Source organism: Amblyomma mixtum, chromosome 10 (genome assembly GCF_055824585.1).
Source record: "Amblyomma mixtum isolate Tamu chromosome 10, ASM5582458v1, whole genome shotgun sequence".
Lineage (NCBI taxonomy): Eukaryota > Metazoa > Arthropoda > Arachnida > Ixodida > Ixodidae > Amblyomma > Amblyomma mixtum.
The window spans coordinates 186,359,116-186,375,326 of NC_143021.1; the positions used below are offsets into that span (position 1 = coordinate 186,359,116).

At 44.9% G+C, this 16,211-nt stretch overlaps 1 protein-coding gene across 2 annotated transcripts in view; it reads left to right on the forward strand.

The window, feature by feature from the left end:
- Nucleotides 1-240: 240 nt before the first annotated feature.
- Nucleotides 241-16,211, forward strand: part of LOC149327962 (uncharacterized) — a 122,184-nt gene continuing 106,213 nt past the window's right edge. For both annotated transcript variants that reach the window (XR_016286233.1, XR_016286236.1), the window contains exons 1-4: nt 241-467; nt 7,829-7,946; nt 10,833-10,990; nt 11,314-11,474. The gene's annotated coding sequence lies outside the window, so the exon portion shown is untranslated. The remainder of the gene's footprint in view (nt 468-7,828; nt 7,947-10,832; nt 10,991-11,313; nt 11,475-16,211) is intronic.

Here is a 16,211-nt window from a genome sequence, read left to right on the forward strand (position 1 = left end):
GCCACCGTGGCGGGTACAGCTTCGTCAGCCACACCAGGTTCTGTGAGAACGTAGGGAAGGCAGCTGTCTGTCTGTTCTTTCACTCACTTTCTTCCCTTCCCTTACAGCGCGTTTAGGGTGTCTACCGAGATGTGACGAAACTTCAGCGCCTTTCCTTTCGTCAAAAACGTTCCCCTAACGCCGAAGCTATAAAAGCAGAACGCGAGAGGGACGCGCCTCTACCAACAATCTTCTCTCGTGCGTCTCATTCACGTGGCAGCGATTGCAGGTCATCGCCAGCCAGTGGACAGGCCCGTGCAGTTTCCTTCCCATTCGTCTTTCACTCACAACGACGACTCGTCAGCGTAGAATGACTGCCGGATGTTCGAGAACTCCGGACGCCCACATGCCCAAGACAGCCTGTGCCAAGGACCTGTCCATCCGACAGCGGTGCCGATGAATGCGGAATTCCCGGTCAACGTTCAGTGGTGAGTTCGTTACTTTACTAGCAAGTAGAGTGGTTTAAAAAGCTGCTTTTTTCTGTGACGCCTTTAACAGCTCTTCATTTCGCGCTATCCTTCTGTATGTCACGACGAATTGTTCAGGTGAGCTTCCTTTTTGCGACCTGAGTACTCTATTCGATATGATAGAGCCGATATCTGATGGAGCTGCATGAGCTGTGGTATGTGGTCGTGTGTATGCGTCGCACTGAAATTTTTATCGCGTGCGACACAGCGAAGCAAGAATGCGACGTCCGGGCGCCCCGCTCTACCAAGCCCAACGACCCAGGCGCAGTATATAGTGCCACATAAAATGTTTGCGTTCGAGACGAAGAAACAAGGCTTAGAGAGGCCGTCGTTCCGTCACACCCAGGCGCTCCCTTTAAGGTATCTTACGAGCAATCCGCGTCTGAGATCTCCTAAAATGTGCTTTAATGTTCCCGGGAAGAAGTCAGACATAAAGAGCGTCTGCGTGGTTGGGCCGCGTGGTTGGGCCCCGTCGGGCTATATGTCAGGCCTTACGAATCGCAGCGTCTCTTGCGTTCTATTGATTTTCCTGTTGTATTCGAGAGCGCGTAGCCGTGAAATTGCCGCGCCGGGCGCACCTTATTATCCAACCTTATGATCTCTAGTGTCTCTGGAGACACGTAATTTTTCAATCGTATTCGGCACGACGAAGCCAGAGAGCGCGCGTTTCTTGGCTGCGTTGCGCCGGGTTCGTAGTGAAACGGCGCTCTTTGAAACCGTGCCTCCATGGCATCGCATTAAATTTTCAGTCGGTACCGATACCAAGAAACAAACCCGTCTCCATGCTTGTACTAAGACGGGTGTTCTACGTTACGAAGAAATATTTCCGTCCTGTTTGACACTGCGCATAATTTTTTGCTGCGTTCCTCAAGCGAAAGCGGCACTTCGGGATGTGTTGTCACAGTGTGACACGAAGGGTTCCCGTACCACGGAGCCCTCTTGAAACCGATGCTTCTCTGGCGCTACATGATATTTCTCTGTCGCGTTCGCTAAAACGAAGTGATACTGCAAAGCGTCATCTTATTGTGCTATGACGGATGCCCCGTGTTAGGTTCTAAATCTGAACTAATTAAGCCCTGTTTTGCGGCGTGTAGAATTTCTGTCGTGTTCCTTACTGCGAAGCGACACATTGAGCGCGTCTCCCTTGTGCCACGACTGATGCCAGTATTACGGAGCCCTCTTTGAACCGATGCTTGTCTGGGGCCGCATAACAATTTGTCCCATTCGTTAGAAAGAAGCCACTTACAGTGCGTCATCTTAATTGTTGTACGACGGGTGCCCTGCGTTAAAATTAAAACCACAGCCAGTTTGACGCCGCGTACAATTTTCTATCGCGTCCGATAGAACCAAGCGATACTGCGTCTCCCTGATGGTGCCACAGAGGGTACCCCACGTTACGAAGCTATTTGAACCGATGCGTGTTTTGTGCCGCGTAGAAAGTTTTGTCGCGTTCGATTCGACTGAGCGACAGCTCAAATCCATATCTCTGATTGTGGCGCGACGTTTACCCCGCGTTACGGAGCCGTATTTAAACGGATGCGCGTTTTGTGCCACGTGGAATGTTTTACCGCGTTCGATTCGACGAAGCAACAGCTCGAATCCATATCCCTGATTGTGCCGCGACGGTTACCATGCGTTACGGAGCCCTATTTCAACCGATGCGCGTTTTGTGCCGTGCAGAATGTTTCCCGCATTGGATTCCACGAAGCAACAGTTCGAATCCATATCGCTAATTGTGCCGCTACGGGAACCCTCGTTACGGAGCCCTATTTGAACCGATGCGCGCTTTGTGCCGCGTGGAATGTTTTACCGCGTTCGATTGGACGAATCAACAGCTCGAATCCTTAACCCTGATTGTGCCGCGATGGTTACCGCGCGTTACGGAGCACTATTTCTTCCAATGCGCATTTTGTGCCGCACATAATTATCTGTAGCGTTTTTATACGATGAAACCGCACCTAGAACGTGACCTCGTTATAGAAAACGTCGGGCGTTTCAAGGTACCGAGCCCTACATGAACTGCCGTATTGGAACAGTGGACACCTGAATGGTGCTTTAAGCTACGTGGCGGTAGTTACGGATGTGCGTTGCATGCGTTGGCATTGACAACGTTGTGCCAGAAACGCGGCGCTGAAGCCATAGGCCGTCGGCGTTCATTGTTGGTGATGACAACGTTTTACACTCTGCTAATTTTAAAGAAAGTGCGCATAACTGGTTCCCTGGGTGAGTGGATGCCTGGACCGCGCTTATAAGTGCCTTCGCGCTCAGTGTAGCTCTCATCACCCCACCTACTATCGCGCTCTATGTAGCTCACACTGAGCGCGATAGTAGGTGGGGTGATGAGAAAGATGTAGGCTGCATGCGCTCACAACGGTGATTGAACTCTCGTGATCAACCATCTGCCACCTCCAAGGGTGGCAGGGTGGGTGGGGACTTCAATGTAGATATAAAGACAAACATGAATTTCTTACCGCTTATGCGGGAGAACATCCCGTTCCTCTCGCTCGTAAAGCCCTACCTCGCGAAATACTTGCATAGACCTCTCGTCTTTGAGAATCATGCATTGGTGCAGCAAATCGGGGATATTAGCCATCTATTTGTTCGACCGCAAAGCTTCCTTCATGACAAGAGTGGAGTATTTCTTGAGGAAGGAATATGTGTTTAAAATAAGTTGTCTGTAATTGTACATATATGTCTTGCTCGAATTCTTCGCCTCATTCTATCATAAAGCTGAAACAGCTGATGAACTGCGCTCATATTTCGCATCAGGAAGTAACATAATCGTGGGCAATTTTTTTTTATATAGAGTTCTAAACTAAGCAGCGAAATACTGCTTGCGTTTTTGCGACTTTGGCGCACCGGCTACGAAACCGGACGCAGTGACTGACCTATGCCCCATGCCCTGTGCCACGGATTCCAGTGGGCCATGCACCAGAGCGTGTCTTCATCCATTTGGCTTTCGTTAATATTTTGATCTCTACCGTGTGCGCCTTGTGAAGCGGAATACGCGTATTTGCGCTCTGGTCTCTGGCGTGTCAACGTGGTAATTCAAGCTGCTGCATTGTACTGGACCATGATTCCTCTGATTTCTTTTTTTTTTGCTTCTCTCATGTCATTCGGTGCAAAATTTGCGCTTCGTGCATTATTTATATCCTTTTTTTAATGCTAACTGGTCATGTTTTTCCTGAAGGCACCTTGTGGCTTTGTGTCTACTCCAACCGTGCTGCCATATATTCTGTTCAGACATGAGTAAATTCTCCCTCTAAATGTGTTCTAACTGCACATATGCTCATACTGCACAGTGTTCATACTGCACAAATGCAGTAGGTTCGAAAGGTGCTTAGAACTTTCAGTCTGTGCATTGAAATGGCCACAAGTACAGCACTCATGGACACCTATTTTATTTTGAGTCAACTCAGGAATATTATAAGGCATGGTTATGCAAATGTTGAAGATATTTGTTCAATTTTCCTGTGAGTAAGACATCTTTGTTTCAAGAGTTTGTTCATTGCAAGTGTTGAGTAGTTAAGACAGCCACAGAAAAGCAATGAGAAACGTTTCTGGCAACAGTAAAAACATTAAGAGCAAAAATACCAGCCTGCCGAGGAGAGATCTTCGGATATTTTTTTGTGAAGTGGAATCTCGCGATATATGATAAATTTTCATTCATGAATAGTTTCCCTTGAAACACGCGCTAGTCTAGAATTTCTGTGCATGAACTATCTGAAAATATTGAAATTATTGAAGTGCGCACGGAGCCGCCGCGGTGGCTCAGCGGTTATGGTGCTCGGCTGCTGACCCGAAAGACGCGGGTTCGATCCCGGCCGCGGCGGCTGGAATTTCTTTGGAGGAGAAATTCTAGAGGCCCGTGTACTGTGCGATGTCAGTGCACGTTAAAGAACCCCAGGTGGTCGAAATTTCCGGAGCCCTCCATTACGGCGTCTCTCATAGCCTTAGTCGCTTTGGGATGTTAAACCCCATAAACCAACCAACCAACCAACCAAGTGCGCACGAAGCCCAGAGTTACCATCACGGTAATGTGTGTTTATTAGTTTGGTGCTCAAAATTGCTCTGTGACGCATTGAAACGCGTTTTATTTCACCTGCGCTTTTTGACCGCCACCGCTAATTGGGCATGTTGACTCCGGCCTCCCCTTTTAACAGATGCTCATGTGTTAGGAAACGACGCATTTTCAAGAATATAACAACGCATATTTTGTGCAATACAAAGGCGCCGCATTCTTTGCTGTCAACTTGTATTCATGGAACCCAATTCGTGGAAATTAATCTGAAGCCCTCCCATGCAGCGTCTTTTAGAGCCGATGTTAACTAGTCAGAGGTAAAGCCCTCATCACATTCCATACCATACCTTACCTTACCTCACCCTGCCACGCCTACTGCCTTACCCCTTTATGAGACATGAAGTTGGGAGCAATTCACGCCGGCTATTCACGGTGGGATTCTTGTTCTTATCAGCCTCTTATGAACTATGCAAAATTCGAGTTCTCTAGAGTTAGCGGTTTTTCGGAGTCCCACCGCGCCATGAGTGCATTTGAGAAAGTGGCACCTGTGTGTCCCGCTGACCTCTGAAGGAGAGCCGCTTAAGAAGAAAAAAAGTAGTTTTGTTTTGTGATTTGAACTTGCTGTGGGAATACAAGCAACAAAGCACAGAGCATACAAAACCCTACTTTCTAAGACAAAAAATCTAAAGAATGTCATTCTACATCCATGCACTCAATGTCACATTAGGAGAACGAACACTGGCGCGCTTTCCGCTGTCTACCAACTTTCGTGGAAAGGCAAGAAGCAAGTTGCACAAAGGGGCACGTCACCGACTTCGCAGGTTAAGCATGTTCTAAATCAACATGCAGCGCACGCAAGGGGATCGGTTCGCTTGAGACGCAGGTATGTGCTGCCACCGCTCAGCAATCTCCTAAACAGCCATCAAGACACCTTCTTTGAACATCCACGAGGTGGCAGTAGAAATTAAAACGAAATTGATTCGCGAGGTTTCCACTTCAAAAGTCAGTGTAACCACGAAAAAAGCGGGACATGTGAGTCGCCAACGATGGATTTGCATCATCCTCATCCTCCACGCTGTCGCATAAATTTCACTGTCACCTAAGACGTCCAGGAGTCTGAACACCAGCTCAACTACTTCCTGCGTGGACAGAGACTTACGTGCATGAACCAAAATGAAACTCCCATGCACTGATGGGCGACACACAAAGTTATAGTGGATATGCTTCAAGAAATATATTGCTGAGAACCTTTTAATTTGATTGTAGTTCAGAATGGCGCAAAAGACACACACACAGGAAAAAAGGGGATGACACAAAGAGCGCCTACTACCAACTGAATTTATTTCAGAAACACCCTCTTTTATAAGGCAAGACATATCAACCACGAACCGGAAGCAGAAAAAACACATATTCATGGTTTGAATTCATATTTCGAAACACCATCGGCAGAAAAGAAAACCACAAGAACAAAAAACAGAAACTAGAACTACACGTGCCCGTCCAAGAAACCCAGCTCCTGGCGGCATAGTTTAATCGATGAAGTGCTAATGCACGTGGACCCAGCTTTCTGTATATGGTATGCTTCTATAATCTCTCTTTCAAATCGCTCCTTGCCTCTGCCGATAAACGTTGCCTGTTCCAGCATCGGTCCGCAATCTCTGCACTCCCTACAGTGATCCGGCAGGTTGCCGCTGTCATTGTTTTTAATTGTTCTTCTGTGCTCGCCAGCTCTCTCGTTGAAACACCGGCCAGTCTGGCCAATGTAGGCGGATCCACAGCTGAGCGGTATGCGATACACGACTTCGGACTTGCATTCGGTGAACCGTATCTGATGTTTGATAGCGCATCTTCGGGGTCATCTGTTCTTCATGGAGCAAACTTTTGCAAGCTTGCATGGTGCTGAAAACAACACATTTACACCATATCGACCCCCTACCTTCTTGATATTGTGCGCTATCTTATGCATGTACGGAATTACCACCACAGGCCTCTTGTCTTCCTGCTTGCTTTGCGTATCACCGCTAGAAGTGACCTTGATTTTTTGTAGCAGAGATTCACATATCGCTGTTATCATCATACACGGGTAGCCAGCGCTACCCAGTCTCACTAGCTGCTTGTGGTGTTTTCTGCCAATGGTTCTGCCAATGGTGTTTCGAAATATGAATTCAAACCATGAATATGTGTTTTTTCTGCTTCCGGTTCGTGGTTGATATGTCTTGCCTTATAAAATAGGGTGTTTCTGAAATAAATTCAGTTGGTAGTAGGCGCTCTTTGTGTCATCCCCTTTTTTCCTGTGTGTGTGTCTTTTGCGCCATTCTGAACTACAATCATGAACCAACTAGCCCCAAAGCAAGTTCTTCTGCAACGCATTTAATTTGACTTCGCAAAACTTTTTTTTTACAAAAAGTACACACAGGACAAAAGGCAATGATGTATAAAGCAGATTTCAGAATTAGTCAGTAAAAAGAAAACTTTTGAAACTTATCGTTCATAACGAACCGTCTGCACAGAGCGCCAAAATCTCCTGAAGCCAGCACGCAGCGCGCGCAAGTGGAACGGTTCGTTTCAGACGCATGTCCGTGCTCTAAGCGCGCGTCTACATTCAACATAGCTATTAAAAAAGATTCTTTCAACATCCACTAGGTTGCAGCGGAAATTTAAGTGAAATTAATTGAGCGGTTTAGAGCCCAAAAAGCAAAACATGACTGTGTAAAAAGCGGGACTTATGAGTCCCGCTGTCCAGCGAAGGGTTACAGTACCTTAGCATATCTTACCACACCACACCAAAGCATACCGTACCTTACCGTACCTTCCACGCCTTGCCATACCATACCATACCTTACCATGCCTTACCATATCTTATCACACCAAACCATACCATCATGCCTTACAAAACCTTGCCCATACCCTACCCCATCATACATTAATATACCACTTTTTACAGTAAGCAGCCTCCTTTCGAGACTGCTCATCTGGGATTCCACTGCAGAACATTCTGGATAATATTTCCACTGCTGGGACTCAAGAGCTTAGTCAATGAAGGCACCGATAGCCCTGCTAGGCAGTCTCACGGTGTCCGAAGAGCTGGATGGAGCACTGTACATTTAAATCATATCGCTGTGACTGGCGACGCCTCCCTGCAGCGAATACTGCCAATTTTCCAGTCTGCTATTTTTCCAACAGTTCTTTGGTAACTGCAAAGCTTCAGTGCTGCTGGATATATATAATCGCGGTACTGATGTTTGTTTTCAAGCAAAAGCAGCAGGAGCCTGTTTTGATCATACCTTCTTTGTGGATGCAGACGGTGCATGTGTCGGCAGCGTCCGTTGTGCAGTTGTCACGTGGGTGCTGCCGGATGCTGACGCCCACGATTTCGATCGGCAGTAAGGCGATGAAACTAGCGAAACCGAAGACCACAGGTAAGGAAGACGGTTAGGACGAGATGAATTCGTCCTGTCCTATAGTCACTGCGGTTCCCTGGCCAACAAGAGAATGTGGGCACTGTTTGTTGGTACCTATTACTCTGCTTATGTCAAAAAAAAAGTTGGCAAAAAAAATGTCGCTGCCATCTTGAATTTCAGCGCTGTTCCAGGATAGGGCCCCCCGTACTTTACCAGTAATTTCGACTTGCGGGGGCGGGAGCGCTTGCGCGAATTTTACGATATAAGCGTATTGGTTGTTTTTCAGACATAGAAGTGATAATGTTTTGGTCAATTGCATTTCATAGAATGCTCCAAACACGCCCGTGGAAAATTCCTCCCGCGTGTCACGTTATACTACTACACTACTATACTGTTATACTGTACTTTTATAGGGATAAACTGTTAAACCGCTTGCGGTTAGTCTTGAAAAGGACTGATGGTTCTCGGACACCTGTTCTTTTCCAAAAGTACCTAACTCTTCCTTACTGTTTGTTTTTTTTTTCATGGGATGTAATTACTTGCGAGCACAGCATAAGATATAAGTAGTTAATGAGCCCACCGCCGGATGAAATGCTCGGGTTCGGGTTTCGAAAAGGACGCTCTACCGAATCTGCTCTCCTCTCATAAAAAGAATTTATCTTGCAAAATTTTGAACGTAAATGTCTAACTCTCGGTATCTTTGTTGATTTCACTAAGGCTTTTGACTTTCTTAACCACACTATTTTGCTTGCTAAACTAGAAATGTATGGTGTTCGAGGAATGTGTCTCCATCTTCTACGGTCATACCTCACTGATCGAAAACAGGCTGTTTTCTGTGATGGACATGGATCCACTCTTCAGGCTATAAACTGTGGAGTGCCTCAGGGCAGCCTTTTAGGTCCTTTTCTCTTTAACGTATACATAAATGATCTCGTAAACATTGACAGTAACGTTAAATTCATTCTGTACGCAGATGACACCAGTATTTTCTTAACGGGCTCCTCAACAGATCAGTTATTAAATCGCGGTAATGCTGTTCTTAAAACTTGGCATGCGTGGTCCGTTCAAAATGGGTTGTCTATTAATACCAATAAATCTAAAGCTGTTTTCTTCAGGCCTAAAAACGTCAAAATTAACTTAAACGATGATCTTCAACTTGGGAATCATAAAATAGAAATCGTGGACACCTTCAAATCACTCGGTGTAATTTTTGACGCCTGTATGAGCTGGACCGCACACGCAACGCATCTTCGCAAGAAATTAGCTCCTTCCGTTGGTTTTCTTGCTCGGTACCGCACTGAATTTCCTCCCTGTATAAAACGAATGATTTATCATGCCCTATTCCAATCACACATTAACTATTGCCACATAATTTGGGCTACCACATCCAAAACAAATCTACAGAAAATTCTAATTCTCCAAAAGAAAGCTATCAGGATTATCGCAGGTGCCAGTTTTACTGCCCATACGGCTGAATTGTTTACTAAGTATGAATATGAAGTAATTCGTGTCAATGTTTTTCTTGAGTACCGCCTATTATACTATCTCAAATTTTCTTCACCATCAATATGTAATTTTTTGCTTAATATCGCATTGTCAAAGCCCATAGAAAAGTATGTTCAAACCCGATCAACTGCAAAATGGACACTTCCACGAGCTAGAACTAACTATGGTAAACAAGCACTTAACTTCCTTATACCTAATGTTCTAAACAGCTACGAATCTAACCAGCTGAGCATGTATAACCTCCGACCAGATGATTTAAAAGTGTACTTTGTAAATAATATTCCATAACTTCTTTTCATATATTGTAGTTTGTGTATGTATCGGTGTCCTTTTCCCCTTTGTAATCAACCCAGCAGTGTATAACTTTGAAATGCATTTGTTCAGTTTTAATTGTTTTTTTCTAGTTTCAAACTACATCTCTGTGTACCCATCAGTTCAATCGTAAATATTATAAATTCTTTCTACAGTGTGCTCGTATGCGATCTGCCACCGTTGTATGCATGTGTTTATTTTATTATTTTGTAATGGCTCTTAGATGAGCCACAGGCATTTTCAAGCTATTTTCTTTAGCTTTTAGCCTGTGGCTCATCCTAAAGACTGTATGCACATTTGTAAAATAAATAAAGTTTGGTTTAGAAAGTTTGAAAAAAAAAATGTTTGAGTTACATTCATTTTTAGTTCTTAGAGGCAGTGTTGTGCAGTATGAATAATGCATGTCTTATGGGACATGCATTAGCACGTGTTCAAGTGCATCAACCGATTTTTGTCCAAATCAGATAGGAAAGTGAAGATAGATATGTGTCTGTGCTCAATGCCCACGTTAACTGCCATTATTTTACTCAAAGCGAATTTTTGCAGCGATGGCTCGATAGTTATTGTGTTTGGCTCCTGTCTCAGAAGATGCGGGTATGATCCCGGCTGCGACATTCTCATTTAGATGGAGGCGAAATTCCAGGCGCCAGTGTGCTGTGCAATGTTAACCCACGTTAAGGAACCACAGCTGGCCGAAATCATCTGGAGCCCTCCACTCCGGCGTTCCTCAGAGCCCAAGTCACTCTGAGACGTTGAGCCCCATACAGCAAACCAAACGAAATTTTTCACATTGCAGGTGCCATGTGCCGCCTTTTGACTCCTCTGAGGTCCGTGTTATCCTGCCTTTAGCAGATAATAGATCACGGTTTCTTTTGTAGGCACATGTCGCCGATTGTGTAGAGGCTAAGCAGTAATCACATATAGTAGATTGATTCGCCCTTCACTATGGCACCCCCCAGGTGCTTAGGGATGTTAAACCCATGTAAGCCAAAATAAACTAAACGTTCTCAAAACTTGTTTGGCCGTCTTGCGAGCTGTGCCGGCTGCTATGATATTAACACTGACCTTCTTTCTTGTGTCTTTCAGCAGTGGCAGGTGTCTGTGCCCATCGAACCATCATTCAGAAAGGAAGAAGCCATTCGCCTTGGCCGCACTTGGCGCGTTCGTCACGTGGGTGCCAGTGGAGCCTATGGCCCGCTTCCTCGCCACCGCAACGATGAGGGGAGTGAAAGTGGTGCCTAGAGGTGAGCAGCACTGCGAATATATGGGTTCAAGTCAATAAAGTGAGCAGCCCAAGAATGGGGGCGCTCTCTCTTACCGCTTAACTGTGCTGTTGACGTTACTGAATCCAAGTGCGTCAGTAAGTGCTCTAGATAATAGATTTATTCGCCCTTCACTATGGCATCCCTCATAGCCAGAGTCACTTTTGACGTTAAGCCCCTATAAACTAAACTAAACGAAACGATAAACTAAACTAAACTAAACGTTCCCAAACTGGTTAAGCCTTCTCTAGAGCTGCGCCAGTCATTGTGATATGAATACTGATCTTATTCCTTGTGTCTTCCAGCAGTGGCAAGAGTCCGAGCTCATCGAACTCTCATTGAGACGGAAGAAGCCATCCATGTGCATTGGCAGCACTGGGCGCATTCGTCACGTGGGTGCTATTGGAAGCTCAGGGCCGCTTCCTCTCCACTGCAACGATGAGGAGAGTAAAATTGGTGCCTAGAGGTGAGCAGCACCCTGAATAATTGGGTTCAATTGGATCAAGCGAGCAGCCCAAGAATGGGGGCGCTCTCTCTTACCACTTCAGTATGCCGTTGACGCCTAACAAAGGTATACATGCAACCCTATTTGGAACTGTACCAGGTCTTTAATCTTTTTCTTATTCCGCACAGAAAATTTTGAACATGCTGAACGTAATTGGGAGTGATCTTTGTTGGTAGTTATGAAGTCTAGGACGGCACGTGATTGGGACAAAGTGCACTTAAGGGACCATTACTTCAACTAAATGAGGCGCTACTTTTTAATTTTTGTTTGAATGCATGATATTATATTGTGGAATTGGAAATATGCAATGAGAAAAAAAAGCGCGCATAAAGAGCCGCTGCTGAAACCAAGCGCGTCATTAAGGGCTCTCGATGATGGTTAATACTATGAAAGCAAAGGCGCTGTCATTTTCTCCCGTTCTGTATGTGAACCTGAAGTACACTGTGAGCGAAGATATGAAGGGAGATAGGAGGTTAGTACGTTTGTGCACTCTGCGGTTTCTTTCAGAGAACGCGCGATGACGTATCTGCGGTCGTGGTAGAAATCCGGTTTCGGAGGATTCCTGCTCTTGCTGTAGAAATTATAGCCATCTGAAGTTTAACCGCCAAATTTTGTTTCCCGCACTTATTTCTATGTCTACATCCTCGCGAAACGCACTGACAAGAGTTTGCTGCGAGTAACTGTGCCATCTGCGGAAGCATTCCAAGCCAGGTTGTGCTCCTTTAAACCTAAAGCTGGACTCTTGTAATGCTTTCATAAGCAGAGGATCATTCTATGCATGTGGGGTTTTGAGTGCTTTAGCAAAACATTTTCAAAACGCAACTATGCATCCTTAGCTGGTCAAAAAAAGCTGAAGCATAAAGGGGAGAAGCATATGCCAGGTTTTTTAGGCAAGCCGGCTAATAATTTTTAAACATAGGGTTTTTGAAGATAAGAGGAGCTTTTTCCTGAATAGTAATAGCCTCGTTTGTGGATGCCAAAAAAGAAGGAAGTCATAATTACTTAGTAAAGTGAAAAGCTAAAATTCTAATAGTTCATTTTTAAACTATTACACCTCTGCACCTGATTGCAATTAGGGACACGTAGTCGAGCGCTAATAGTAGCCATACCAGTTTTTACAGTTCTGAAAACACTGTTACCCTTGACGCTGTGGCTCTATTAATATGAGCCGTTTCTCGCACCAATCAAGAACCGCGTCCTAATAGGGCACACAGCTGCGCCAGTTAAAAGTCGACGCTCCGTTAGACATGTAGAACGTGGCATTCTCTACATCACCAGTGCTGCAGCAACACATTTGCAAGCAGCGGGGAGCACTGCAGCTCGAGCGGGGCTCAGTGTGTCGCGTGGCACGTGCGGCACATAGTGTCGCAATTGGATTGATGTCACTTTGCGCCCTCCCACAAGCGCATGGTTTTCGGATGTCGCGAGAAATGGTCCAAAATATTTTAACCACATCGGCAAGGATTATCGCGATTTAAGAATCCTAAAAACTGACATGGTTATTACTAATGACAGGCTAGAAATATCAAAGTGCAATCAGGTGCCGCTCGGTAATGCATAAAACGTTAGCTATTATAATTATTCGAATTTTAACATGATTCTGTTTTCTGACGTCAGCAAACACTTGTATTGCTATTCCATAAAAAGCTTCAGTTTACCACAAGGACTCTTTATCTCGGATTAGTGGGGCCGTCCTTCCTCAAGCACCTGGTATACATTGCATTTAAGTTTTAAAAAGGACAAAGCTCTCTCGGGTATGTATAAAGAGATATACCAAATCTCCCTCTAAATTTAGCAATTGGATAAGAGATGACGATCAATCCTGCCACCATCATAGTTATTTTTATTCATGAAGGTGTTACCCAAAATATTTAATGCTGTAAACACTCCGTCCCCGAAAATATATTTGGCTATCGAAGTCTTTCACTATGAATATTAGCGGCATCCAAGTCTCTCGGTAGACGACTGGCTGCTGTTAATATCTTTCACTTTTGAAGTTGATAAATATTAGTCCATTGTCTAAACATTCTCTCTTTACTGAACTGTGTCGCTGTCAATGTTTAACGAAACAATGCTGCCACTGATGAAAATTGCGTTTTAAAGTGTGTTCTTGTAAGATAATCATCGGCATCAACTTAGGGGTAAAACTAATCTGCAATAAAAGCTCCCTTCATCAAAGTCTTTCGCAATAAATAATTATCGCCTGAATGTCTGGCAAAGAGCCAGTACGCGAATTTTCTTGCGCCATTATTTGCCCTGAAAATCTTTTAGCACTTATTACTTGGGCTACCCTCAACCAAACAGTCCATGCTCTATCAAAAAACATTCTTTTCTCTGTGTATTTATTGTCTAACACTAGCATATGCAGCGTCATTCGTCTTATGTCACGTGGCTTGCTTTAGACCCATATACATCATCATCATCCTGGCTGCACCCACAGCAGGGCAAGGCCCTTCCCTTGCCTCTCCAATTAAAACTGTTCTTTGCCAGCTAGTTAATCTCTTCTTAATCTCATCCACCCACCTAACTTTCTACCGTCCCTTGTTACACTTGCCTTCGCTCGAATTCCACTATGCTACTCTTAAGGGCCAGTGGTTATCTTGTCTTCACATTGCATGTCATACGCAAGCCCATTTCTTCCTCTTGATTTCGACTAGGTTGCCTTTAACCCGGGGCTGTTACCTCACCACTGTGCCTGCTTCTGGTCTCCTAACTTAACTCCGGTCTTCTAACTTCCATATCTCGCTGCACTGTCATTAACTTAACCAGAACCCTTTTTGTTAGCTTTCATTGTTAGCCGCCGCGGTGGCTCAGTGGCTATGGTGCTCGGCTGCTGGCCCGAAAGACGCGGGTTCGATCCCGGCCATGGCAGTTGAATTTCTTTGGAGGAGAAATTCGAGGCCCGTGTACTGTGCGATGTCAGTGCACGTTAAAGAACCCCAGGTGGTCCAAATTTCCGGAGCCCTCCACTACGGCATCTCTCATAGCCTCAGTCGCCTTGGGACGTTAAACCCCATAAACCAAACCAAACCAGCTTTCATTTTTCTGCATCATAGCTGAGTACCAGTGAGGTAAAGGTGTTGTATACTTTGGTCTTGACAGTTATCCGTAAACTGCCATTCGTGATCTGGAAGGACTTCCCATATGTTCTCCACCCCCTTTTTTCTATCTATTTCCCTCTCATAATCCCGATCAATAATCACTACCTGTCCTTAGTAGACATATTCCCTTTTCCCGCACCTCACTACCAATAACGAACTGTGTTCCCTCGCGATATTGTTGAACGTTACTTTGTTTTTCTGAATGATAATTTTTAGACTCACTGTTCTCCTCTGCCTGTCTTACTCATAGATCATGCTTTGCAGTTCATCTTCCGTATGACTAAGCAAGGCGATGCCATGAGCGAATTGCAGATTACTTAAAATTTTTCATTAACTCCTATCTATATCACCACTTTTGCTCGCTAGCTTCAGGTCTTCCTTCGGTGCAACACTGCACAGCTCAGAAGCACAACATGCACTAGAAAAGATCTAGCCATTTTGTTTCGTCCATGAAGAGGAGTAAGTGCCAGTAGCTGCCGCACTGCTGTTTCTGCGTCTATTTGATTCATTGTACTGTTCTTACCTCTTCGGGAAAAAAAATCCGGCGAATTAAACTTCTTAACAAGAAGAATCGTGACACCCTCAGATGCAAGAAAGATTTTTTTCATCAGACAGAAGTGACATACAAATATTGAGCGAACGTAGTTTTGCGTGAACGACAGCGAATGAACCGAGACCAGATTTGACATCTTCCAGGAAACCTCCTGCTGACCTAGTTGAACTTTGCTGTTGAAGTGTTTTATGATAAGAAGGGAAGAACACGAAATGAGTTGTAGAGCCTGTCTTTGTTCCAGCCAGCAGAGCGACCTCTAGATGTTCCTTTGTTAGCGGGAAGGGAAATTTGCGTGTTATTCTGCAGGAGTCCTGCAGTACATGGAAGAAACTGAAGTTTACTAGCAGAGCTATGAAATTAGTCATTGTTGTGCTTGGAATGCACCCATGGCCATGAACAGCCTGAGAATTATTTATACCCTTTTCACACCAGCATCAACTCCGCTGGTTCTATTCCCGAGCCCCTTATAGAGCGGACTCAATCATTTTTGTGCCCTTTTTCTGTGGGGTTGCATCCAGAGTAAACGTAAGAGGTCTAGACTCGGTGAGAACTAGGACTTCGACATTTATTTACACTCCATAGCACTGACGAATACTATACAGCAAAATGCACCACATTCCTGAATCATGCGGCATTTTCCGCGTTTTTAGTTCATAAGTATTCGTGCGATGTGGATCGTTCCTGGGTAGACCCTAGCCTGCTGCGTTTCATCACTTTTAAAGCATTCTTATTTCCTGAAGATGAATATGAATATTTGTCCTGTTTCCCTTTAGTAATCGCTGGGATATCACTTTTTGGTATTTGCAGTTTTTTTTTGCTGCGTAAAAAAATGCACATAACGTACATACTATGATGCGCAGTTTTTTCATGTACTGTGCACGTTGTAACGGAAAGCATTTCATTACAACTCGGGGGTTACAGTGCTCCATGGTGAACTGGAGAACTCCTTTTTCAATCCGGTTGAGACGACAGAGCTTGGTCGGAAGCAAAACGCAAAAGCGCCCGCATCCTTTGCGAAATCACGCACATTTCTAACCCGTGGGC